This window comes from Aythya ferina (genome assembly GCF_964211825.1).
Source record: "Aythya ferina genome assembly, chromosome: 16".
NCBI classification, from domain to species: domain Eukaryota; kingdom Metazoa; phylum Chordata; class Aves; order Anseriformes; family Anatidae; genus Aythya; species Aythya ferina.
Window position 1 is genome coordinate 3255996 of NC_140315.1, and position 25532 is coordinate 3281527.

At 48.1% G+C, this 25532-nt stretch overlaps 1 long non-coding RNA gene across 2 annotated transcripts; it reads right to left on the reverse strand.

Annotated features, from left to right (window-relative positions):
- On the reverse strand, positions 1–23884 carry LOC311445595. Of its 2 annotated transcripts, none has more exons than XR_014698529.1 (3): positions 23469–23884; positions 23154–23312; positions 1–4097 (listed from the first exon to the last, which is right to left on the reverse strand). It is a non-coding gene; the product is annotated as an uncharacterized lncRNA (long non-coding RNA). The 2 variants fall into 2 exon arrangements; XR_014698530.1 differs by lacking the exon at positions 1–4097 and adding an exon at positions 7148–7755.
- Between the last annotated feature and the right edge of the window lie 1648 nt (positions 23885–25532).

Genomic DNA, 25532 nt, shown 5'->3' on the forward strand with positions numbered 1-25532 from the left:
AAAACACAGCTTTTGTTCAAGGCTTGATTTTCCCTTAAGACATATGAAATAAAGCCCATCCTGTCATTCTAAAAGATGACCCCAAATTGCCAATTTGCTGGTAATTTCCCACAAGTTCCTAGCTGCAGGTACAGAAAAAGCGTTGCTTTTGCTTCTTCCTAGCTGTCCCATGCACTTTGGGATGCCTGCAGCAGCAGCTGCAGTGGTTTTGGTCTTGCTCCACATTCCAGGAGGTGCAGGTGGGAGCAGTGAACAGTGCTTACCGAGCCCAAGCTGCTTCGGTGAGCAAAGAGCATCTCTGCTGGAGGCAGAATCAGGAGCTTGGGTGAGCTTTGCCACTTAACAAATCGCTGGGGGTGCCTGGAGGCTCATTTTTCACTGGGAACCTGCAGTGAAACAAGTGCTCGGCTGCTTATCTCCTTTTTGCTCATCAGTGCTTCCCAGCACCTCTCTGCCCTTTGTTTCTTGGGAAAGGCACGGTGCTTAAGTGGGTCGAAGGGTGGATTTTTGTGAAAGAACTAAGCCACGTCTTTAATCCCAAAGGCTTCATAAAGGCTTCATTTTTCTCTCTGGGAAAATCTCCGTCCTCCCTGCTCACTCACAGCCCTCTCTCTCCCCTCTGTCTAAGTTGCCTCCTCTGTATCTGAAGGAACGCTTGCCATCCTTTGAAGAGGTAGTCTCCTCTAAAAAATCAATAGTCAACATTGTCTTTAAATAGTCTGACATTTACCTTTGCTGCAGTTTTCATTTCTTTCCCGGACTGCTCAGTCTTTTGTATTACCCACGTACGCTCCCAAATTCGCTGCCCACAGCTGCCAGCCCACGGCTTTTTGGGGCTGGTGCCACCAGTAAGGAGGCTTTAGCAAGATAATTAAAAGGACGGGAACTCCCTAATAGAAGCATCTTTAACTAATTTATGGACGACATCAAGTGAGAATAATTAGAAGCAAAAGGGTATTGCAAATCCCTGAAGAAAATACACTTTGAGTGCAGTTTTCCCAATAAGCAAATCTGAATGCTGGCCCAAAGGTCAAAAATAAAAAGGCCGTGAGCTTCAGCTTCCCCAGCCAGCCACCTTTCCTATCCCCTCTTGTCAAGAAATCGTCTAGGGGTTCATTTAGAAAGCTGCTTGTTCAGGGCCAGGCTGTTTGCAATCTGGGCAAGTTAAGCAAATTAGCAGAATTATTAGGTACGAGGCAATTCTCCACAGCCTGCGAAGCAACCGCGTGGTAAATGAGCTCACACGAGAGAGTTGCGCCGATCGAACGACGGCTGCGGTGTTTGCAGAGACAAGGCTGTGCAGGCATTTCCTTTGAAATAACACTGCCGTACTCCAACAGAAGAATAAGAAGGGGAGTTTGTGCAGATTGCCTGGCAGGCTGAACGGGAAGGTGCCTTTGTCTTTTATGCACATTCCCGCTACCCAGCTCCTTCTGCGATAATAAATATAATAATTGTAATAAATGAATAAAGGGGAAAAAAAAACAACACCTTTTACCATAGCTGCTTCTAAAAGCAGGAGTGCTGGTGCCACGAGGACCCTGGCGCAGGTGGCTTTGCACCCGCTGTCCCCTGGGACTTGCAAGGACAGCTGCAGCACTGCAGCCTCAGGACGATTTTGGGAGCAGGCTTCGGGCAGCAGGAACACAAACCTGAGTCCTGCAAGAAGCCAACCAAAAGGTGGCCCACGCAGGGTTTCTGATCACTTGTTTGTATATACTCCTTGACTATTGATTTGATATTTTTATACCTTATGTTGTGCACTTAGGACAGAGGGGGAAAAAAATGGATTAACCAAGTAAATGTGCTTTATTAGCAGATCTCTGATGGAAAATTACGTCGGTTTTCCATTTAAAAGATGCATCAGATTTATCCACTCATGAATCAATTCGTTCATGCTTGAAAACCTACTAACACAGCACATAAAAGTTTCCAATGTCAAAGAGCTTGCTGGATTTAACAAAGGTTTAAAGTGAAGAAAATGTGTTACTGGGAAGCCTTCGGCACTCCCAAATCAGGTGAGAGGGAAAGGCACATCCCCAGCGTGACGCCAGGTCGTCACAGCAGGCTCAGCTCCAGGAGACCAAGTTGTCCTAGGGAAAGGATGGGATCACATTCATCAGCATCCACGCCAACAGCAGCCCCCTGGGCATTTTCAGCCTCCCCCTGCCTATTCAGAAGAGCCAAAAAAAGCAACCACAGCTGCAAGCTGAAAAGCTCTGGTGACCAATTTTGCCTAAACCAGGGGCCAGACACCTGCCAGCTCCCTCCTAAGGGTGCTGGAGCCCTGGATGAGCCCAGGGCAGCGTTGAGCAATGCTGCAGTGATGCTGTTAGCAGATCAATGGTGAGGCTTCAGCCGTGAGCACCAGCATTTCTGCAGCCCTGCTCCCGCCAGCATCAGGGGGGCAGTTACCCACAGGGAATCTGCAAAGTCAGGCTGAGCGAATTTACCAGACAAATCCTCTGTGATTGCCAGCCATGGACCTGAGCCACAATGCAGAAACTCTGGATCCGGATTTAATTTTTTCTCCCAGGTTTAGGAAGTTTAAGTCTCTGCCTGGCTGTTAGTTAACAGCTATTTTCTGGCTATCCCTTGCTTTTTTAAAATCCCTTCTATTTATTTATTTATTTATTTATCTATTTATTTATTTATCTATTTATTTATTTATTATATATTTTTTTCTTCTATTGACAGCTTTACACTCCATCCTATGCTTTAAAGTGAAGATGGATACAAATCATAAACTTCTACAATGATAGTTTGGAGGTCAGGATTCTTAAACTTGGAAAGTGCTGGCTATTACACACTGCTATGCCACAAATGACATGGTTATATTTTGTTTTGTTTTGTATATTATTTTCCTGCCTTTTTTTTTTTTTTTTTTTTTTTTTTCTGGAATTGACAAATCTCCGCAGGGCTGTCCTTGTTTTTGTCTTTCCTGCAGGTTAAGGGCTCACTGGGCCATGCTCCTCACCATGGGAAGATGGTTGCACAGAGCTCAGACCACGCAAGCAGTTGCACAGCTCAGTGGGGCTGGGCAGCAGAGGAGCAGCCCATGTGTGAGAGCATCCTTCTGCTGCTCCCGCTGGACTGTACAGAAGATGCCATCACCCAGCCCCTTACGCTTTTGAAAACCATGAGCAGCACAGCTCGCTGCTTACATTTAATCCAAACTGATGTCCTACGGCTATCGTATGCATGATTATGGCAGTCGGTTTTAATTAGTGATTGCGTCAATAGTATTGACATTTTCATCACTTCTGGGGGAAGTAAAGAATATTTTCCAGCAGGTGAAGTCCCCTCTTTGCAGTTCTTTTTCCCTCCAGCTGCACCCACTGTATAAACTGTGAATCTTATTTAAAAAGTGCAAGAATATTAAGTCCATTCTCTGTGCGAGTGCATTACAGAAACTTAGGCAGCACCAAACTCAAGAAATGCAGAAAAGCAAATTCCCTCCATCCTGTGTCAACAGTTGCAGTCTTATTCTCAGTGCAATATTTATTATACAGCTTAACAGGAGCCCTGGCAGGACCTGGGAAATGCTGGCGGCCCTGCGACGAAGAGGAGCCGTTCAATAGCTTGCTGGGAAGTGGAGTCAGACACGAATGGATCAAGCCAGCCATTACGCTCGGTGATAAACACTCTGTAGGAGCTATGATTCACCCGGAAAGAAAGAGGAAGGCAGATCATTACATATATTGGCCATTGTTTTTAAAGAGCCAATAAAGACCCACAAGAAAAGGCATGGTTAGGAGTAGGAATGTATATATATATAAATTTCGTCCATCTTGAAACTACCTTTAGCTCACTTTGCTTTCTGCACAATATGTCAGGATGAATCTTCCTCCTGGATGATGGTCCTGGTGTAGATGGTGCTCACATTGTACAGTTTTTAATGTCTTTAACCATCTTTAGCTTTGTATCCTGATAGCCCCTCCAGGCTATATGTCAATGCCATCTGGGAGTAAAGGAAGAGACTTCTGCTCAAGTGCTGCAGTAACGTAGATCTCGATGAAAAATGTGCTTCCTTCGTCTGACAAACTGTCAGCACAGAACAATTATCTACCTGTTGGTTTGCTTGTCCTTTCTTTTTCCTTTTCTCAGAAAAATAAAAAATAAAAAAAAAAATTAAAAAAAAGAAAAAAAGAAAAAAAAAGAAAAAAAAAATGGAATGAAAAGGAAGTGCACAGTAAAATTCCATGGGCAGAATCCAGCTAATCTGGTTGCTGGACCCAGAGATGCATTTGCAGATCATCAAAGGTAAAAGTGGGTCTAAGCCTAAAATAGAGAGACAGTCTCTAACTTCTTTGTGGGAATTTCCAGAGAGGACATCGCTAAATGGGATATCAGAGAGGAAGAGTAGGAGGGTTCGGACCCCTTGCTGAAAGAGTCCAAAGCTCATGGCTGCTCAGCAAACTGAAGAGACCTTTTCATTTTTCTCTTGGAATGAAAAAGATGGGGATGACACATTTAGGGAAGAGCAAATATGATTTTTGTTAGCCATCTTGGTGTTAATTGGACTATACGGTTCTTTTGGAGAACACACACAATGCATGTGTAGAGCCCTAGGGAGAGTAATCCAAATTAGTAGATAAATTTGGTTATATACTTTGGTTTTTACTATCTTAGTTTTCTCCTTCCCTTCTTTACTGCCTCTTTTGCCACCTTCTCTTCCTACATGTGACTGTTGAATGCTCTCAGATCTGTGGGATATATAAGATGTCTGGTTTTATCTCACTTAAAAGTCCTGTACAAATACTACGGATATTAAAGTACAGGTGTATTTAGCCCGATGTGTTTAGCAGGTCTGGATTATGAATTGCTGCTCAAAATAACATTTGCATCTGCTGACAAAGGTCTTTATTATGGAAGAGGTCAAGAAGAAAGGATTATTCCTGCTAATTATTCACTGCTATTTCATATTTGCACAAAATGTTTGAAGGACAGAATCCTCAGCATTGCCTTGTTTGAGGAGCTAATAGGGTTTCTTTTTTTTTCAGGAAACCAGCAGGGTCTGGTGGGCCATCAGAGCAGCCTCTAAGTGGCTATGGCTTATGGTGACTAAGCCAGGGCCTGATGCTGGGGTTTTTCAAAGACAGTGGTAAAACTTTGGCTCAGAGCTGTGCTTTATGGGAAACCAACTTGAAGAGGATCCAATTCTCAGTCTGTGGGCAGATCCACGGTCTGGGCAGCTCCTGGCTGAAAGGGAGCTGGCTCCATTTGCTCTGAAACAGAGCATCAGAAGGGATTGGGGAGTGAGCTGAGCTGAAGGACAGACTGTTGGGAGGGATACCTGCAATTTTTTTGGCCCAGATCTTAGATTAGTCCCTATATGTTAGCAGTCCCTGGAGAGTTTCCCCAGAGCCTACCAGCTGCCTTCTGCTTGGGCCTCGCATTGCCTTGATTAGACCATAATAATCTGTATTGTTATAGAAATTCCTTGTTAAGTGAATTGAATTCCCTATCCCATAAAGATAGAATTAAACAATAAAATTACTGGCAGAAATTTTCAAGCATGGGTGCCTGAAGGTGGGACCCACATTTAAGCCTTGGAATACATGGCCTGACTTTTGTAAGCCCCACATAGTCGTTTCTCCTCTGGCTTCAGGAGAGCTGGATGATTCCCGCTATTCAGGGCTCAGATGGCTCTGGGGATACCTAAATATGGCCCAAGGTGAAGTTTTGGCACCAGATTTGTAGAGTGGCCAGTGTGTCTAGACACTGGAGTGTGACATCATTGTAGGAAAACCACACTGGATAATAAAATATCGTGTACTCCTGTATAAAGTGACCCTGTGAGAGCTGCTGTCCCCACACATATCCAGAACTCTTCCAGTGGGAACGGATTTGGGGGGCAACAAATGCTTTCAGGGTTGCCTGTAGAGGAACACGTGTGTCTGGGCTCTGTGTAGGTGCTGACAGCCGGAGCCTGGCAGCCCCGTTAGGAAGACAAATCACCCCAAGCCACTGCAGCAGGTGGGCCCTTATCCACCCACGCTTCTTGCAGGGGAAAACATTTTCATTTACATTCCGAGGTTTTGTTCCAATTGCAGTGCCTCCAGCTTCCCCATTTGACAACTTTTAGTAACTTAATTATCATTACTGAGAAGGAATTTTAATAACAGTGTTGTTTACAATGGATGCAGCCCTGGGGAAAGAGGGAGAATAACCCAGGCTGCAGGAGCAGGAGGGAGGAGCGTGGTATTATGGAAACCCAGGCCCCAGCCTGCTGGAAGCATCTGTTTCTACCCAACCTGTTCCTCTGGAGTCCTGATATCACACACAGCCCAGACTGACAGCAACAAGGGACTTGTGCTGAGGGTTCCTTTTCCCTCGTGCTTTCATCCCCATCCTTCCTTGGGTATGGATCTTGGGTTTGACAGCATTAGGGTGAGATTTGCTCAGCTGCTGCTGCTCACATGCTCCTTCCTGCTTCCCGTGATGCTTTTACTTGATGCTTCTGAGATGTCTTTGCCTTTAACACCCAGTGACATAAATATTAGATGTACATTAAGCCAATAGCTCCTTATTTTAAAACACTTGAATACTCTTGGTCCTAATAAGAACATATAAACAGTACCTAAAGGACCAAGGACCTGGAGTGAAGTGACCCAAATTTCCCAGGTGTGCAAGGAGACAAATCTCTGCTTTCCTTAACGCCAGGGGTTACCTTAGGCCAGGTGTAAAGACATGAACCAACTCTCATCAGACTTTTGCATCCAAATGGCTCATTACACCAGCAATATTCATAGCTCGTGATAGTCCTATAGATTTACAATACTTAGGAAAAGATGATGCCCAGCTTACTTTCCCACCAATCATTATTACATGGGAAAGCGAGTGATTTTCTTTAAGTCCATTAGCATAACATTAGTGTTTATAAGGAGCAGACCGCAGACCCTCAGAGTTCTTTAGGAGCATAAAGCCAACAAAATCATACTGGAAACCCTTTCTGGAATAAAGTGGTTATCTCCTGAACCTCTAAGCAGAGCACAGGCTGTGGATAGTTGTGGTCTGGGGCAGCTGGGAAGCAGCTGGTGTTCCCAACCCATCCCCTGCTGGGGCAGCCACATTACTCCCATTTCTTCTCTTGAGCCTACAAAATGAGCAGGACAGCGCATGGAACAAAACACAAGGAGGGAACTTCAGACCAAAATGTTTATTCTCCATTGCAGTAGATGAAACACCGAGGCACGGCGCTCCCAGGAGGGTGTGAGCGAATACACGTGAAAACGCACAGCGTTTGCAGTTGAAATACACAGACCTGAATCACAGCGGGGATCAATAGAGGAGGACGATAGAGATTATCAATCTTGAGAGGTCTCCGTTACGCAGGATTGACTGGCAACCACATAATGACTCAGGCTCATCCCACCAGTTTAGAGCCCGGGTGATAGATCTGCAGATACCAGTCATCATCATCATCTCCTTATCGGCAGCACTCGTGTGCCCATCTGTCTTCTGCTACCTGGGTTGTCTCGGTCCGGTCCAACCTCCGAGGTGAGTCTGAGAGATCAATGCACAGCTACAGCTGGTTGAAGGGGACCAAATCCATTGAACAGTTGATTTGGTTCCATTTTACCAGCTTTAGCAAAGCATTTGGCCTCGCGGTCTGCAAAGCAAAGAGGGGAACTCCTCAGGGTCTTTTCCTTCACAGCCGCCGGGACCTCTTCTGAACTCGCTGCCTGATGCTGCACTGGTTCAAATGGCTTCACTTTCAGGCAATCAGGATTTATATAAGCTTCTTAGCAGCTATGGATGACGAGCCGGTCTGAATTAAAGAGGCAGTTTTAATAGCGCTTGAATAGCCTGCAGCAGTGACCACCAGCCTGTAGCATTTTTAACGCCAGTATTTGGCACTGTTTTGAAGCCGCATTGCTACCACATCACGATGTAAGTAAAGTCTACTGTTTTAATCCAGGTTCTTTAATTGTCACCTCCCGTTTCCCTGCTTTCAGAGCTTTAGCATCTGCTGTCCTCCTCTGTGCCCTGTGTTTGAGTGACTCAAGAGGCACGTGCCAGCAGCAGCAGGTCCAGCACAGAGCATCCCCTGCTATGGAAGAGCCACCACGGTGAAGAGGCTCAGGTTAGCCTCCTTGCCCTGCAGCCCCTAGTATTTTCTCATATGCCCTTAAAATCAATGTTTTCTGTGGCTTTAAGATCTGCTTGAGACAAGCAAAGGCTGTGCCACCAGCAGCAACCAACAGGAAGGGATGGGATGGAGAAGGAAATGGGGTGACCCTGCTGCATCTCAGCCTGCGGTACTCAAGCAATGGCTCTGGTTGTGAACCCAGCTACATGAGCACCCCACTGCTCCAAACAACTTGGGAAATCACATTTTAAAATCGCAGCAGCTCTGATCGTTTCTGCAGCAGGAGCCAATAAATTCAGGCCTTTCCTTCTTCACCCAGCGCCACGCACAGCTATTGCATGTTGCCATGTGCATAACCTATTTAAAGAATTTATATGCGTCACGAGGCAAAGGTGACTTTTCCCCCCTCTTTCTCACAGCCCACCACACTGCAAGATGACACTGGGAAAAGGCACCTGCACTGCAAGCCACTGCATGCAGAAATATTGCAAGTGGGCCAGCATTATTACTCCCCAAGAAATGTGGGCTTTGCATTGTAGCAGTAAGTACTGCGGATCACTTAACTGCCCAGCCCCGTTACTCTAAGCTGCCTATAAATAAATGGAGAGAGAGACAGAGAGAAAGAGAGAGAGAACAGTTTTTTTAAAAGAGCTCTACAATTAATTTAGTCGAGTTATCTCTAGGTACCTTTTCAGGAGACAATCAAGCCAAGGAACTAAATGGAAACTTAGACAGTGAAGACCTGGAAGTATTAAATTCGTCCTTTGGTGAGTTATAGGAGGCAGAGGAAAGTAATTATTTGCCAGTGATTGGGGTAAGGTGGAAGTGCCATTGACGAACAATGCTGCATTGAGCCTGCAAGCTAAACCCTGACTGGCACATGGATTTTGGGTTAGTGATCTGCCCAAGCATTAGTATTGCACACCTGAAGCATGCTCAGCTCTCCAAATGTCCTTGCTTTGTCCCTGTCCCATCATTTTTTTGGGGCAGTGAGGAGGTTACAGTGAGTATCCTCTGCCGGAGATGGGTGCTGCCCCACTCCCCTGGCTTTGCTTCAGGGAGTGAGTGCCCCATAACACATTTATAATCACTGCGAGCACACGTGGGCATTCTGTAATGTTTTGTTTGAATTCTCCACAGTGAGTTATGGGTGAGGTTTTCCTTTTTAGAAAATTAGTTTTTCTCTTCTGTACGCCATTAATCACAACTAATGATGTCTCTGGTGGTGAGGCATTCCCAGCAACTGAGGAAGAGCATCCTACACCATCAGCTGCTGAGGGCTGCAGCATGAGAAGGCTCACAGTCTCCATGCGGACCAGTCTGGGCATGGCCAGCATGAATTGCAGGGGCTTTGCTGGGGGTGTTCAAAGGTCTGAGCCGTGCAGAAGCTGCTCATCTCTCCCACAAAGCTGTGTTCACCCCTGACACAGCCAGGCAGGCTTTTGGTGTCAGTCTCCCTTTCCACTGAGGCCATGTCCCGAGTTCAACCACCACCAAATTTAGGTTTGCTGTCTGAAGGTCATCCGCATCCAGCCTGGCAATGCTTGGATTTAGGTATCACACTGAAAAGGTCTTTTCTGGCTGCTCTGTCCCCAGGACCAGGACCAGGTGCTGGTGCCACCCTCATCAGGACCCTGCTCCGAGCCCTGCCTGCAGGACCAGCACAGCCCCAGCTGGGAACGGCCCCAGATCAGTGCAGGACGGCAGTGGGGAGACATGGGAACATGCCTCAGAGGCAAATCCAAGCCAAAATAACAAAATGAACCTGATTGTCTCTCTTCTGTCTCTGTCAGCCCCTGCATAGTGCCCCTGTTTTGCTTTGGTCCAGGTGCCAGCTTTGCTGATAGTGATTACAGTCCTGAGAAAGGACAAAACCCCTGCATTAGCAAACCACTGCCCCGGCAAGTGGGATCAGGAGTAGGCAACATAAAAGAGCCTGATATATTGAAGACCTTTCCACTTCAGCCTCAATATTCTAATAAAGACATTTTATATAGACAGCACAGAAAAGCCAAAGAATTTATCAGCATTTGTCGATATTCCTAATGAAGCAGAAGATTCGACATGCAATAGAATTAGCCTACAAGGAACCCTTGCATAGGGCCCATCCTTCTGAGTCCAGAAATCTCCTGCCTATTCCAGTCCGATACCCTTTTGAGAAATGAACATCTCTTGAAGCCATTATCATTACAAGCTAAAAGGCCAAATGAGACAAAGTACTGTTGCTCTTCATCTGAATAAACAAATCATTTTTAGATCAAATGCATTAACAATTTATCATGCTAAAATCCAATCAAAAGGAAAAAACAACAATACAGAACATTGATTTCCTACAGCTTTATCTTAATGAAGTGCACATTCCCTTTGTAATTAGCTTTGGAAGGTTTTTTTTTTTTCCCCTTTCCTGAAGTTAATGTGTTATTTGATTTCCATCCAAATGTTACTAAATCTGAGGAAATTTCCCCAAATGAAGTGGCTTTTGATAATACAGGAAAATGTCTACTCTCTCATTTGGCTATTTTTCCCCCAAACAGCCGTACCTGTACTGCAGATGATTCAACTTTATTGCATGGTGTCTTTGCAAGGATGTTTAAATCAATGCCATAGTTGCTGTATTCTGCACACAGTGCCATTTGTAAGCCAGAAAATACAACCTCATTGCTTTTATCCTTCTTCTTACAGACATCGAATATTAATTTAATTTATATTATTACAGGGAAAAAGTGGACTGTGTTTTATTAACATTTCTAAAATTATAGGTATTCAACCCAAAAAGTATGCTCCAGACAAGGCTGGGGAGTCTTCCGCTTGGATTTTATTTGACTTAATTAAAAAGCACTCAGTTCCTTTGGGCACTAAAGTAGTTGCTGACAGTGCAGTAGCCACTCAGTCTTTCAAAACTATTACCTGAACTTAATAAAGTGTCTATTTAGTTTATACACCTCTGTGAACTCACCTGTCTCCCACAGACACGATGTGGTTCCTGCTAATGGCTGGCGAAGGCAGCAGGCTGACGGCAGCCCCCAGACACCCCGGGCAAATCAGCTGCCCCGAAACACAAATCCCATCACCTTTTACCTTCCCTATCTACCTTTAATACCAATATCCAAAGTGTTCAAGTCTCCTCCGTGCTTGAAACGATCAAATGTGCACTGCTGGAAAAGCTTTTTCCAGGCCGCCTCTCCCTTCCTCCACTGAATATCTCGTTTAAATCTTTTCTTCTTTAAATGATGCTGAACAGAGGACTATTGCTTTCATCCTGCTTCACTGAGTATTTGCTGAAATGCAATGGCTAATTTGATAGTCCGGTTTTATTTGGATGTATTGCCAAGGCACACAGCAATATCTCTGGCAGAGAATAAAGCCCCAAACCCTACCAATTACCAGCTCAGTCCTCAGTCGTACAGGAGACCAAAAGTGACCTTATCAAATCCTTGGCTCTCAATATGAACAACTCTGTCTTAATACAGATTTTGGCCTTGTAGATAAAGGTCCTTATTTGTACACAGACCAAGAAATGCAGAGCACCCATGCCTGGAGGGAGCTGCAAAGCCCAAGCCAGGGCTGAGGAGCCCTCGGAGGCTGCGTGGCTCCGAGCAGGGCTCTGAGCATCCTGCTGGGAGCTGCCCCTCCTGAAACCATGGCCAGAAATAGTTTTCACTTTGGATTTCCAAACTCACACGCTCGAAGAGAACAAAGCCGTTCCCTAATACAGTTTGTGCATTTTATGGACCGAACAATTAAATAGGTTTTAAAACATCTGCTGACTGCATAATTCCATACAGGGGAGTGCACTCAGCATTTTTAAACAGCAACGGCTACGAGATACCACTTAATAGTACAAAACACCAGCGGTCCCGTTAAAATCAATAGAAAATTAGATGCTATGAAAATGCAATATGTGTCCAATTAGTTATAATTGGAGCAAATGGTGATGCAGATAAACTCCTGGAGTAAGACGTATTTGTCCAGCCCGCTCCCTGCTTGCTTTCGGCACGGCGCAGTATCGGCGGTGGCGGGCCCCGCTGTATCCTATAGCATGAATGATGATCCCTCTAATACACGTATGTTAACTGTTATCTAATTATGGAGCTGCTCAGAGCCTGCAGGACTGCTTCGGTGCCCCAGCGTGCGTGGTGAAAAATGATCCTCTGTCACACAGAAACCTCCCTGTTGTACTTGACAAATTATGCCAGCAAACCTGTTTAAGAACTAAAAAATCCTTGGACACGGTGACAGGCCAAGAAATATGTTGTTTGGGGACAGATATTTATTTATTTATCCGACGGAGGTTAAGAACTGTAGCTCAGTTCACTTTTCTCCTGCCTGTCTGCTGCTCTGGCAGCTCAAAACCCTTCTCACCAATTATTTTGCAGGCTTCTTTCAACTCGTAAAAACTCAGTCGCGAGGCAAAACAGGAACTAGGTTATGCGATGCTAATGCTTTATTTTTAACATCTTTCCTGCAACACGGTGGCCTTCTCCTGGTTTAATCTTATGACTAAAGAAAAAGAGTGACAATCCCGCTCCCCATGCAAAGGCACATCCCCAGCCGAGCATCGCCGTGGGCCAGCGCTCCAAATTCCTCATGCCCTTGCGGAGTATGGAAGCGTAAAGCCACTCACATCGCTCCTGGTACAACAAATGTTATTAATTTCCAGGGCTATTTTTTCCTATAAACATCTGTAAAGTATCAGTTATTTTACACAAACTCTTGGCTCTGAGCTAAGAAGCAATAACCATCCCCAGGGCTCTTATTTTATTCTGGTTTTAGGTTAATAATTCAAATCAGCAACAAGGACTGATGGGAGCAAAGAAAAAAAAGCTCCTGTTTACCCAGGTCTGAAACCTTCCTGCATTATTGCTACCGTTACTTACACCGGTAAGGGAACCGTCTCTCAAGAAAGAGTAAAAAAAAATAAAGAGGTGGCAGCTTTTATTTGTTACGCTGACTCAGCCGGCCGGTGGAACAAGAAATGTTCAGACCCAATCCATAACTTTTGTGGCCACTCAAAGGACATATTCTTCCTCGACACTGATAAAAGTTTAATATGTAGTTGCCTGGGTTTTTAATAAACTTGTCAACAAAAGAGCAAAGCAAATTGATGGGGACCTTCCCAGGAATAAATTCAGCTTCAAATAGGCCAAATGAGTGTGGAGGACAGAGAGGGGAAGGCACACGGGCAACTTTTGCTGTTCCTTGCAAAAATGGCACAATGGATTTTAGCGGGTGCGTATGTGTGTGCGCCTTATTATCTCCGAGACAAGGCTTTAGGACAAAGCTAGCTTAATTTAAAGAACGCAAGCTGGTGCAGCGCACAGTGCATCACGGCCCTGACACAGCGAGGAAGGGGGGGACAAAGCCCCTGTATTAAATTAATGGTGAAGCCTTTCGCCGATAAAGAAATGCCATTTCACCCCATGAGAGCATGCCACATCTGCCAGACCTCTCCCAAAGGCTCGAGACATCCCCTGCCCATACCACAGTCACTTTGGGACAGACCCCGAGGTACGCTGCCACAGACTTTGCTCATGTGACAAGTGCTGGCGATGGAAGCAGACAGCACCATGCTCAGCACCGTGCTCCCCCTTCTCACCCTGCCTGCTCCATGGGCTGCCCGTGCCTCCATCCCCCTGCCCATCCGGGACCCCACTTTGCAGAGTCACCCCCAGCTTTAGAACCTAAATCCCCCACTACACATATTTCACAATGTCCCCTCCGGCTGCCACCTGCACAGAGATCTCCCCCACTCTACCAATCCATCCCCATTCCCTGCTTCAGCTTTTCACTTCAAACAAGCCAGGCAATGAGCTTCCTTCGATCAAAAGGCCATCCTTTCTGGCTGCCTCCTGCAGCCTCTGGCTACACGTGTGGCCGACCTCTCACCCAGGCACGGCTCTGCTGCAGCCAGGTGAGCAGGATGTGCACCAGCTGCATGCTCCCTGCAAGCCTGGGAGGGAAACCACTGCAGGAGATTCATTATTTCCTATTAGCTCCCATCAAGCGGGTGCCTTAAATTATTAAGACTTGTTTTTCTTTCTTTTTTTTTTTTTTTAATTTGTTGACCCGAAGTAAACACAAGTATTAAATCAGATTCCAATAATCTCTCTGACAGCAAATTAACCCGCTGCGTCCGAGAGAGGAACTGGAAGCTCTGCTCAACATCTCGCCTCCAGCTCCGCCGTCCCCGCAGGCTTCGCGTGCGTGCAACAGGTTAAAAAGCAGAAGGCCAGATCCTGCCTCCAACCTCGGGTCGCTTCCCAGATTGGAAGCTCTGCCCCGGCTGCTGCGGTGAACTTTATTCTCGACCGCTCTTAGGTCACCAGATTCCTGCTGCGGGAGCTTTATCCGACTCCCCAAATGCCAGGGGCGACGTGCCTATGTAAGGGCTTTGCAGGAGCGGCTCCTGCCCTTACAGCTGCTTGGGGACTTCTGCGGTCGGCGGTCACGAGCCCTGCGCCTCCTGGCTGCCCAGATGCCACCTAATCCGGCCGGCAGGAGGGCAGCTGAGAATGAGCACTATTTATTTATACCAGCTGCTCCCCGTCCCTGGGCTCGTCGCTCTGCCCGTGGCTTTTTTAGCTAGAGGTGCCCGTCCCCGAGCAGGCCATATCTGGGCATGGCGAGGCATTTACAGGCAGGGTGCTGTGCTTCATGAAAAGAAGAAAGGGGGGGAAAAAAAGGAGAAAAAAAAAAAAAAAAAGAGGAAAAAGCCTGCATCTGTTCAAGTTGTCACTCACCCTGCTTCCCCCAAACCCAGCACCCAGCTGGCCTCCTGAGCACCACCAGCAACTGCTCCAACTGCTAAACCTTCAGCTATTAAGTTCCCCCTTGTTCAGAAGGTGTCTGCCCTCCACCAGCCTTCCACCTGTGCACACAGCTACCCGCAGTTGGCCTCTGTTCCTCGGCACGGACCTTTGTGCAAGAAATACAAGCTAGGAGCAGGGGCGCATGCTGACGCTGGTTAAACAGAACAGGAAAAAAAATGCTTTGGGAGCATCACAGGGTGGCAGGCAGAGGAGGATGACTTGGAGGCTGGACAGGACTTTGCATTTTGGCCATTACACACCCAGAACAAGCTTGTCCTTGGGCAGCTGCATCAGCCTGCCTCGGCCTTCTCCAGCCTTACCCCTGTGGTGCGAGCAATGGCTTCAACACCTCTCCAGCGAGCAGCCACGCTTCTCCTGGGGGAAAGGGAGGCAGGGGAGCTGCAGGGCTGCAGGCAAGCCCCACGAGTATGAGGCTGCTCCTGCTGTGACCCCTGCATCCCAACAGGGAAGCACCTTGCAGCAGTGCTGCACAGGCACCTTAGGTCAAGAGCAACTTCAGCAGCAAGCACTAAACCCAGCGTCTTCGCTGGGAGGGAATTGCGAGCGCTGTGCTGAAATCAGCCCCGGGCTTTCAGGGGAGGGATGCCAGCTCCAGAGAGAGGATATTTCTCCTGCGAGGAACACACCACCCCCTCGCCCACAGCCACTGCTAAGTGCAAGATGTGGTGAAACTCTTTAAAAATAGATATATTCCCAAGCAATGCATGCCGCTTGCATCTGGCAGGGCAAACCCAGCATGGAAGATCTCGCTTACTGACTAAAAAGCCTCGTAGCAGCTCAAGGCTCGTGCAACCTTGACTCTCTCCTCCTCTCTTCAGGGCCCGCTCTTCTTCTTGGCCTAACCCAGTCCTAGGAAGCACAAGGGAAGCCCTGCCCAGCTAGGCTGGTGTCAAAGGCAGGGAAAGATACTGCAGTGCAGTGCTGATCTCTTCTGCAATCGGACGTGCAGACTAGCCCGAGTGCTGAGTCAGCACAATTTCTTTTTTGATTGGTTGATCCGAGTAACATACTTTCAATGTATGCTAAAGGGGCAGCAATTAATACGGTTCTCCCCTTTCCCCACCTTTCCGAACCGCTTCGAATCAAACACACAAATCTCACCCCCAAAGTCACTCTCTGGTCCTAAATATTCCAAGGCTCTTTCATTTTTAATTTAGGGCATTAAATTTTTTTATTTTTTTTTTTGCAATCTAAGCGATGCTCACTTTGATCGACTTGTGCTGCAGCAGCTAAAATATCTGTCCTGCAGGTCAATCTAATCATGCTTAATAGCAGTTTATTCTTCAACGCAACATTTTTCACGTTGGGTCGACAGTTTTAAATGAGATTGCTGATGCACCCCTTTACTAATGCTTTTACCAGGGCCAGCACATCCCTTGAAATACTCGTGCAATAAAATGCTTTATTGCTCTTGATGAATGCACTATTAAACTTGAATTGCAAACATACCCCCCCTTTTTTTTATTTCAAAAGAGGGTGCTGGAATTTATTGGAGCACCTGTCTTCCAATACTAAGTAATAGTAACTAGAGTAATAATAGATCATCAACATAAAGAAACACACAAAACTAAAAAATGAAAAAATGCTGGGGAAAAATGCACGGCGCAAATTCATCCCCGCACTCCCTTGTGCGTGTGCAAAATGCCCATTTTCTACCTGCCGCTAGTTCCGCTTACATGAGGAAAATCCATCTCGGGAACGGCTGGGTTTTGTGAGGCATAGAATAGAAAAATTTAACTAATTTGGTCCACTGGATTTATGGCTTTTACAATCCTCAGCGCTCCTGCTCCCGCGGGCGGCACTGCTCAGCGCGCGCTGTGCAGGGCGGTTGGGTGCAGCTGAGCATCCCGCCTCGCCTCGCCACCGCAGCCCCCTTGTATGAAGCACGGAGGAGAAGAGGCTTAATCATAGCTGAGAAATAGAGAGGACCTAGTGCAGAGGAGCAGTCCCATTTTTAATCCAAAGAGGGAAAAAAGAGAGAAGGAGCTGCCACTGAACGCAAAAACAGCGCAAATTGTTTGCTGAAGAACCAAAGCCCTCATCTGCTGCCACCGATGCTATTGGCAAATGGGCTGCCGTGGCGTTCCCATTTAATTTTACATTCCCATTTACTTTTTGGCATCACCCGAGAGAGGACAAGACCTCGGGACGCATCCTGCACCCCCAAAGCTCCATCACGTGCTCCCGCGCTGTGAGACAGCACTCGGAATTACGGCTTGGAAAATATTTACATAAAAAATAAATCTGAGCACTTAGCGACTTCCTAAAGTTAGCAATTCCGTGTGATTAACAAGCATATTAATTCAGAGGTGGGAAGGAGATAAAAATTGCATTAGGAATGCAGGTATCTGCTGTAAATCAGACCGTGAGCACCTTCGCTAGAGAAATGCACAGTGGTGGAGGAGGCTTAGTGACACCTGCACCGGGGGAGAAAGGGAAGAAAAGCAAGACTAGAGAACAAGGGGATGGGAGAAAGAACAAGGAAAGAAGGAAATAAAAGAAAAAATAACAAGGCAGAAAGCAAGCAAGCAAGAAATAAAGAGAAAATGGAAAACAAGTAAGCAAAAGACAGGGAAAAAAGGACGGAAAGGAGAAAAGGAAGGAAAAGAAAGAAGGAAGAAAAAGGAAAGTGGGAAGAGGTGGGGTAGAGGGTCAGCAGAGAAAAGAGGGAATTTTGTATCATGGCCAGACTGGTGAGGACCATCCTAATTTCCCACCCAGTGACTCAAGCTACCGGCGATGATTTACTAGGGAGCGAAACTGCAGCCAGGCTTGAGCATCAGCGCTCTGTGCCCGGCCCCTGCTCATTTCCAAGCATCCACACCCTTCTTACTGAAATCTGGCCTCAAAATAGGGCAGGATGCCCACAGTGGCCAGGACCCATCCTCAGGTGACCCAGGGACATAAGGAACTGTCCCCAGGGCCCAGAGGACGATGTCCAAACTGTCCTTTCCCAAAGTCCACTAGCAAAGCAAAGAATGGTTCCTCCGCTCCCAGGCAGGGGCTGAGCACTCCGCGCACATCCATCAACTGTGGTGTTTGTATTTAAAAAAACAGAAAACCACTATTATTAAATCCCACTGAATAATGTACAGAGGAAATCTCCATGAGAACCCAGCCTGCCTTTTCTAACCCACTATTCATGAGCGCCTTCTTCCAGTGAAATCCCCTTTGGCACACGTGTAACAAGTGACAGCGACGCTCGCCATGAATAGCGGCGGATCAAGGCTTGGTAAGGGCCCGAGGAGCACTTTTTCCAAGAGAGATGTGCTGAAACTGCAGGGAATTCACTCAAAAGCAGAACATTACCATGCCCTTGGCTGCATGGTGGGGTTGTGGAGATAAGTTTGGGTAGCTCAGGAGCAGGTGGGACAGGGATGTTTGGTGCCAAAGTGACAGGAATTTGTCCGAAAGGGGATTTCAGAAGCATGAGGAAGACTGGGGCTCAAAGCTTTACTTGCCTCTTACCCAGACAGAAAGTTAAACTTGTTCACCCAGAGTATCAACCCCTTTTTTATCACCTTGCCTCGTTCTTGTGGGATTCTGGAAATGTAACCAGATATTTCACGGTGCAAAAGGTTAAAAAGCAAAACCAAAAGGTGGTAAAAGCTTCCCAAATCCGAGGAGCTAATTTTATTATTTTCCTCTAGGAAAATTACAGGCATCTGTTCAAAGTGCTCCTGTGCCTCTAGTAGTGACCTAGTCACTCAAGGGCTGTTTCCAAGCAGTGTGTTGCTGGCACACAGACACAGATTTCCTTCTCTCCAGTTTTAAGCACAAAAAGTTTTAACACAGGAAAGATTCAAACACGTGAAGCCAAAATACTGCACATCTAAGTCACAACTCTTGTATCCTTTTTCTCTTTCTTCTTCTCCCCCGCTCCACCTCCTTTTATTTTCCCTAGATTTAATGATCAGGCAGCTCAGGTTGTTACCTAGCCTTAGCTGGGGGGAAAAAAGGGCTGGGGGGGAGCAGCAAAAAGGAGGGACCTGCCTGCATCCCTGTTGAAAACCAGGAGTGGACGGCCAGCCTTCCTCTGGCATTGCCTTTCAAAGCCCGTGCCGCAGTCAGCATATTGAATATTTAATGTCCTGATGAGCATTTCCACCTGCTGACACAGGCAAAGTGACAGAACAATACACGCACTGGAACAAGATCATCAATTGACTCCCCAGCCAGTCTGCCATGTCAGGCATTTAAAAAAATAAATAAATTAAAAAAAAATCTGTCTGTCTTTCTCCCCCCCTTCGCACGGGGTCACACACCGCTCCTCCGAGAAGGGTCCCCACCTGAAATACATACTTCTTTACATTCCATAGATTGCCAGGTTCATATGGGCATATAAAGAAGTATGTCTCTCAAGCAGGTAGTTTCAATATGCGCATTTATATGTTCACGGGAGAAAATAGCGCTGATGGACAATTTACATCCCGGGAGTGAGTTATGGCACAGTTTGAACACACACACACACACACATGCACACACACACACCCTTGCTCCCCTGCTCACGCTATTTGCTGGTGATCTCAGCTTTGCCCTCGCAGGTTTCTGGTTTTTGTGGCTGGGGGCTGTGCACCGGGCAGAAAGTGCCGGCAGAGTGGCCAGCTGCCCTGCTCTTTGGGGCTCTTTGTCACGGAAATGGCACAGAGGGGGAACCCAGCTCCCAGCCCACCTTCAGAGAGGGTGTTCCAGCTGGAACCGCAAACTTTCAGCAATTAAAAAAAGGCAAAAATGTGCTTCAGCAGAAGGAATTTCCTTTGTGTGTATACATATGTATACATGTGTATCATTTTAGACAAAGACATGCTGGGGGAAGTTAAATAAATATTATTTCCCCATTGCCTCCACCCTGCAATTTAGAAACAAAAAGCCAATTTGCTTTCAGAAAGCCCGAATCCAATGTCTGGCTGCTGATGTACAAAGCACCACCAGGAAGGACCTGCTCTATCTGCCAGAGCAAGAAAACTCATCTGCTACAGACAAGCAATTGCTTCCATCAGTAAGTAGAGATTAAAGCATAGGAAGAAGAAAGCGTCTTACCTAGTGAATCCAATGATTTTTCCTCTGCTGGTCACCACGAGCGAGACACTACCTTGCAGATAAGCAACCCCCAAAATGCCTTTGGGAGAGTTGAGGGTATTTAAAAAGCAAAAATTTAAAAAAAAAAAAAAAGATCGCTTTTCACAAGTCATCCAGCCAGCTGAGGATTCGGGAGGGGGAGAAGACACCTGCAGAGATGCAAACTAAAAAGCAGCTGAAGCCAGGTGCCGGCAGCTTAGGCCGAGGACTTTCCGAGTTGTCCCCGTGGGATGGACGTCCGCGTGTGCCCGTGTCCCTCGGGGGGCTCGTCCCCGTGCGCGGCCCCGCTGAGGCTCCCGCTTGCTCTGCCCTCGGCCAGCCGCCACGCTGAGCTTTAAAGCTCCCGAACAATGTGGCTGCGACCGTGGGCCGAGCTGAATAGGCGGCCGCTGCGGGCAGGATTTCGGCGGCGGAGGTCACGGCGGGCGCTGGCTGCTCGCTCAGCACCGCACGGCACCGCACGGCACGGCTGGTGGGCGCTCACCTGCGCCCCTCGCCCCGCCGCTGCTGCTCGATAGCAATTTGCAGGCAAATGCACAACGCCCGCCTCGGCGCTAATGAATTTGGCCGTTCATCCCAGGCTCCTAATGAAGCCTTTAAAGAGGGTTTAAGTAAACTTAGCGAGCGGCAAAGTAAGCACTTTGGAATACCTAATTGTGTCGATGCTGTGCCACTGCTCTGTAAAATATCGCTGCGAGACGGGGAGTAAATATTTCCCTGCTCCCATCGACTTCCATGGCCCCGCAGTGCCGGGGTGTGAGCCCCCCAGTGCTGTGCACCGCGCACCAGCTCAGGCAAGTGCCTGGTCCTGGCTCTGGGCAGTGCCCTTTCTCACTCCTGCCAGTGCTGCTGGCCCTTTGGAACATCGGTATTTGTCTAATTCTGAGGCAAATTTCCACCTTTAGTTTGGAGCAAGGGAAAGAGAGATGGAGCTGTGGCACCATGGTAATGCATGACTGCAGAGAAATTAAAGTGAAGGGAGAACTGAGGAGCGTGGGGGAAACTCTGGGCACTTAAGATTCAAAAAAAATATATATATAGAAAAAAAAAAAAAAAAGAGCAGAAAAACCCAAGTGCAGGTGGGTTTTGCATGGCCAAGACACTCCACAGGGTTGAGTTGCCCTCAGACAGACAAGAGCAGGCCAGGTGCACAGAGCAGGGCAGCCGCTTGACACGTTGGGCCATTAAAAATTTACAACTCATCCCCAATCTGCCTTCCTCAAAGCCACCCAAACACATGCAGTCCTGAGGAGCCCCAAACTTCCACATATGTGTGGGACAGCGGCTGCCCTGCTCCCTTCTCAGTTGGGGTGAGAGCTGCGTCGTGGCCTGTGAGATCTCCACTAAGGCTGGAGGCCATGGCACAACCACGACTGCAACTCTCATCTTCCTGCTTGCTCAGGAGCAGATTTGGGTTTAAATTTGGTCATGATTTGCCCAAGGGTTATCCCTTTGGGTGGAGGAGCACACAAGCAGTGTGATGATGCTTTTAATAGTGAGGCCAGGGGCACTTTGTGGTCCACATCCTGCACTAAGAGCAGGAGGAAGCGGTGGTGGGCGAGCAGCACCCAACGTCCTCAGCCCACCTCGGTGTGCTGAGCTCTGGTGCTTGCTTGGAGCAGAAAAAATGAAGCACAATGAAAATGTGGTTGTGGTGGAAAAAAAAAAAAAAAGAAAAAAGAAAGAAAGAAAAGAAAAAAAAAAAAGCAAGGAAATGTGGACAGTGCAGAGGCCAAGGAGTGAATAAAAGTGAAGGGAAGAGCCTGAGGTGCTGGGTGGAGGGGAAGCGGGGTGGTGGAAGGGAAGGAAAGCAGGGGGCCACACACCAGCTCCTTCCTCTGCCCCGGCCTCGGGGTGCCCCTCAGGTCCCAGTGGCATAGTTGGGCTGTGGCTGTGCAGCACAAAACTTCGGGACTCGGAGGCAGCCTGGATTTGGGGCTGGGCACAGGGCAGGGAGAGGCCAGTGGGGCCAAGGCAGAGGCACAGGGCAGGGGCTGGGCTGGCCTCAGCCCTTCGGGGAGGCAGGCACAACCTCCTGCTCCAGAGAAACGGGCAGTTAAATCCACAGCCCAGCTCGCAGGTTTCTGCCTACACCATTGCACACGACAGCTGAGTGTACACTCCCCGGCACAGACATATGCACATAGCACTACTCTAACCACAGACAGGAGGTGCATTGCATTGGGATCGAATGCTACACCTGCTTAGAGACAGCATTTAGATATCTCTGGATAAAGCTCTGTAAAATACACATATGCATGCTTTAAAGCATATCTGAATTTGTGTGCACGCGGGTATAGAGCACAGCATCCCTCACCCAACACCGATGCATATATATTTATGCGACTAGGTATCACCGCTCTCATATAAAATATAATGACCATAGCCAACTCTTAGCTGCAGGAGCAATAACAGCCGATTGCTGGATGAAGTGTAACCTGAATTTCAAACCCCTGGCAGGAAAACCTAACTTCTCCTCACATTTCTTTTCCGACCATCCCCAAGCCATGCGCCTGCAATTAATGCTCTTTCCTCGGCATTTGAACAGTTAATTGCCGCGGCATTGAGATCATCGCAAGTTAGGCTAAGTTTAACCACATTTCACCCTTTTGCTCTGGCTGGTATTAGCTCATAGCCGCTAGTTTGGTGCAAATAAATAAATAAAGCCCCAATCCCCCTAGGTGTCATTAGCCAGCCTGGATCTGAATTAGGCATTTAAAGGCCGGTTTAACCTTGCAGAACGGTTGCATGCCAAAGTTCTAACATTTCAGTTCAGATTATTCTAGTGCACTGCTTGCTCTGCAGTTTGTTGCTTTTTTTTTTTTTTTTTTTTTTTTTTTTTTAAATGCGGAGTATGCCACAGCAGAACAACACGAAAAAAAAAGAAAAGGGGGGTGGGGGGGAGAAGGTCTGCTAACCCATCCACCGATTAAACACAGCCGGCACATCCCCGCACAGACACACACACGCGGCACACACACACACATCTGCCGGATGCAAAAGCAGACATTTAAGTCCCTGGGTAAGTTGGATGGGCACTCGGTCCTGCATCGGCCAGAAAAGTGTTTAAAAAAGAGCTGAGCTGGTGTGGTTAAAGGGAAAGACAGGGAGCAGAAGAGGGGAAGGAAAAAAAAAAAAAAAAGACATACCAGTTAGGAGCTTCTGTTGCAGCAGAGGACTCACCAGAGCACTAGCTGAAAGCTGAATCAGCTTTTGAGAGTTAGGGATGCATAGAGGAGGGTCATGGAATCACAAGGTAATAATGCGCTTCATGCTGCAGCCGTCAGCCTTCTCCTTATAGCCAATCTCTAATGCAGGAAGGGAAAAAAGAGAGCAGGCCCAGTGATGGTATTAGTCCTCACTTGGAGGCAAAAAAAAAAAAAAAAAAAAAAAAAAGAAATTTAAAAAAAAAAAAATCACCAGGCAAAACCTTCCCTCCCCCCCCCCCCAACATCCACCCTTACCTCACCCCCTTCGCTCAGCACCACTACACCAACTCCGTCCCCGCTGCTGCAGCGCGGCTCGGCGGGTGGGGGATGACGGCGGGAGGCAGCGGAGGCTGAGCGGCGGAGGCTGAGCGGTGGAGGCTGAGCAGGGGAGGCTGAGCAGGGGAGGCTGAGCGGTGGAGGCTGAGCAGAGGAGGCTGAGTGAAGGGAGGGGAGCGAGGCTCCGGGGAGTGCTGGCGGCGGCGGCAGCGGGCGAGGAGGGAGTTAAGGAGAAGCCACCTTGCCCGCCCGGATTGCAGCACACCTGGATGCAAAAGAAAAAGGGGCTGCGCCTGCACAAGTCGTCGTGTGTCCCCCCCCTCCTTGCCCTCCATGTCCCCTCCTGGCCCCCCCAAAGGGGTCAGCCACGGACTCGGGGGTCAGGCTGTCGGGAGGGGTGCGCACACACGCACCCAGGGGGCTGCAGAGGGGGGCAGAGCTGGTGAGGAAGCGAGTCCACCTTTGCAGTGCTTATATACCCAGCGAAGCATCCGAAACACGCACGGCCGGGCGAGCGGCCCCTTCTCGTGCTCTTCCCTCCCTGCCCATATTTAGTCACCCACGGCAAAAAATAGCCTCCCAGCTGGAGGCCGCCGAGCGGGATTTGGAGTTCAGGCGTGCCCCTCAGCCCATTGACTACTGGGCCTGCGGGGTCCTGACTCTGCCTTTTTTTACCCTCTGCTATTTTTAGGCCGGCCAAATCAAGAGGGAAGGGAGCTCGTCTTACTGCTCCGTGCCGGGCCGAGGTTTCGCAGGGCCCTGGCTATTTTTGGTAAGCGGCGGCGCTGGGAGGCACGGAGCAGAGACCTTGTCCGTGCAGGAAGACCTTTGTCTCCCACCTGTATTTACTCTTTCCTTCTCCTTTGGCTTCTTTCATTTGTATTTTATCTTCCTTGGTGGAAAGGTAGCCAGAAGAGAAGGTGGGAAAGAAGGTCAAGGGATCCTGATTTGCAGCGGAAAGAGGGAAGCACCCACATTTGGCCGAGTCCCTCACCCCATTGCCCAGCCACATCTCCCAATGTCTCCAAAGGTCCAGGGAGGTGCCAACCTCCTGCCCTTGATGGGGGGCACTGGGGAGCTCCACCACAGGCCAGGAAAAACCCTCCTGCCACGGCAGGTTAATGGGGGGTCACCGACATGGAGATATCTCCTGGGCTTTGAGGCCACGGGAGCCTTCCAGCCTCCAAAGCTGCCCCGATGATGCCCTGACAGGGGCAATTTGCGTAACGTAGGTGCTGTCCCTGGCTCACACCCATAGAAGCAGGTGAAGAACTCATATTAGATAAGCTTGGAAATGCAGATGTCCAGGAGAGCAGTGCCCTGGGGAGGTCACCTTGGGGAACAGATAAGTGCTAACACACATGGTGGTGCCACGCTCAGCCAACCTGTCTTGCTTGATTGCAGCAGGGTCCCCCCCAGAGAAGGAACCACCCCATAATGCCAAGAGCTGTGAAAGGTTTTTAGGATGTCCCAGGACATCCTAACATCCCAGGACATGCCCCTTATGTGGGGCACTTTTTCATGATGCTATGTCAGAGCTCCCCAGCTCTGAGGATGATGCCAGCTGGTTGACACCCCTGCTCTCCATCCCGAGTGGCTTTGCCTCTTTGTCTCAGCTGACAGCTCTTCTGAACCCAAATTTTGAACCTAGGATTTCCCCCATCCCCAGCAGTTCTGAGCAGAGGCAGCTCCATGCCATCACCACCTGGACACCCAGGATGGGAGTATGGCAGCAAAACCACAGATCACAGGAACTCTGGTGTCCCTGAGATACCAGAGACACCTCTGCGATGGCCACACCATGCAGCATGTTTGGCCCGTTTCCCTGCAAAACAGCCAGGAATTTCCTGCAGCAGCACAAACTGCCTCCATTGTTTTTTTCCTCCTCTTTTCCAGTATCACATGGATGTCCAAAAAGCCAGGACTTTCCGTGCTTTCCCATCCCATGCCCCTCCAAAAACTGAAGCCATGAAAGCCTTTCTCCACCCTGAATTCATCCAGAAAAAAACTTTACCCAAGAAACTGGGGATGCTCATCACCTGC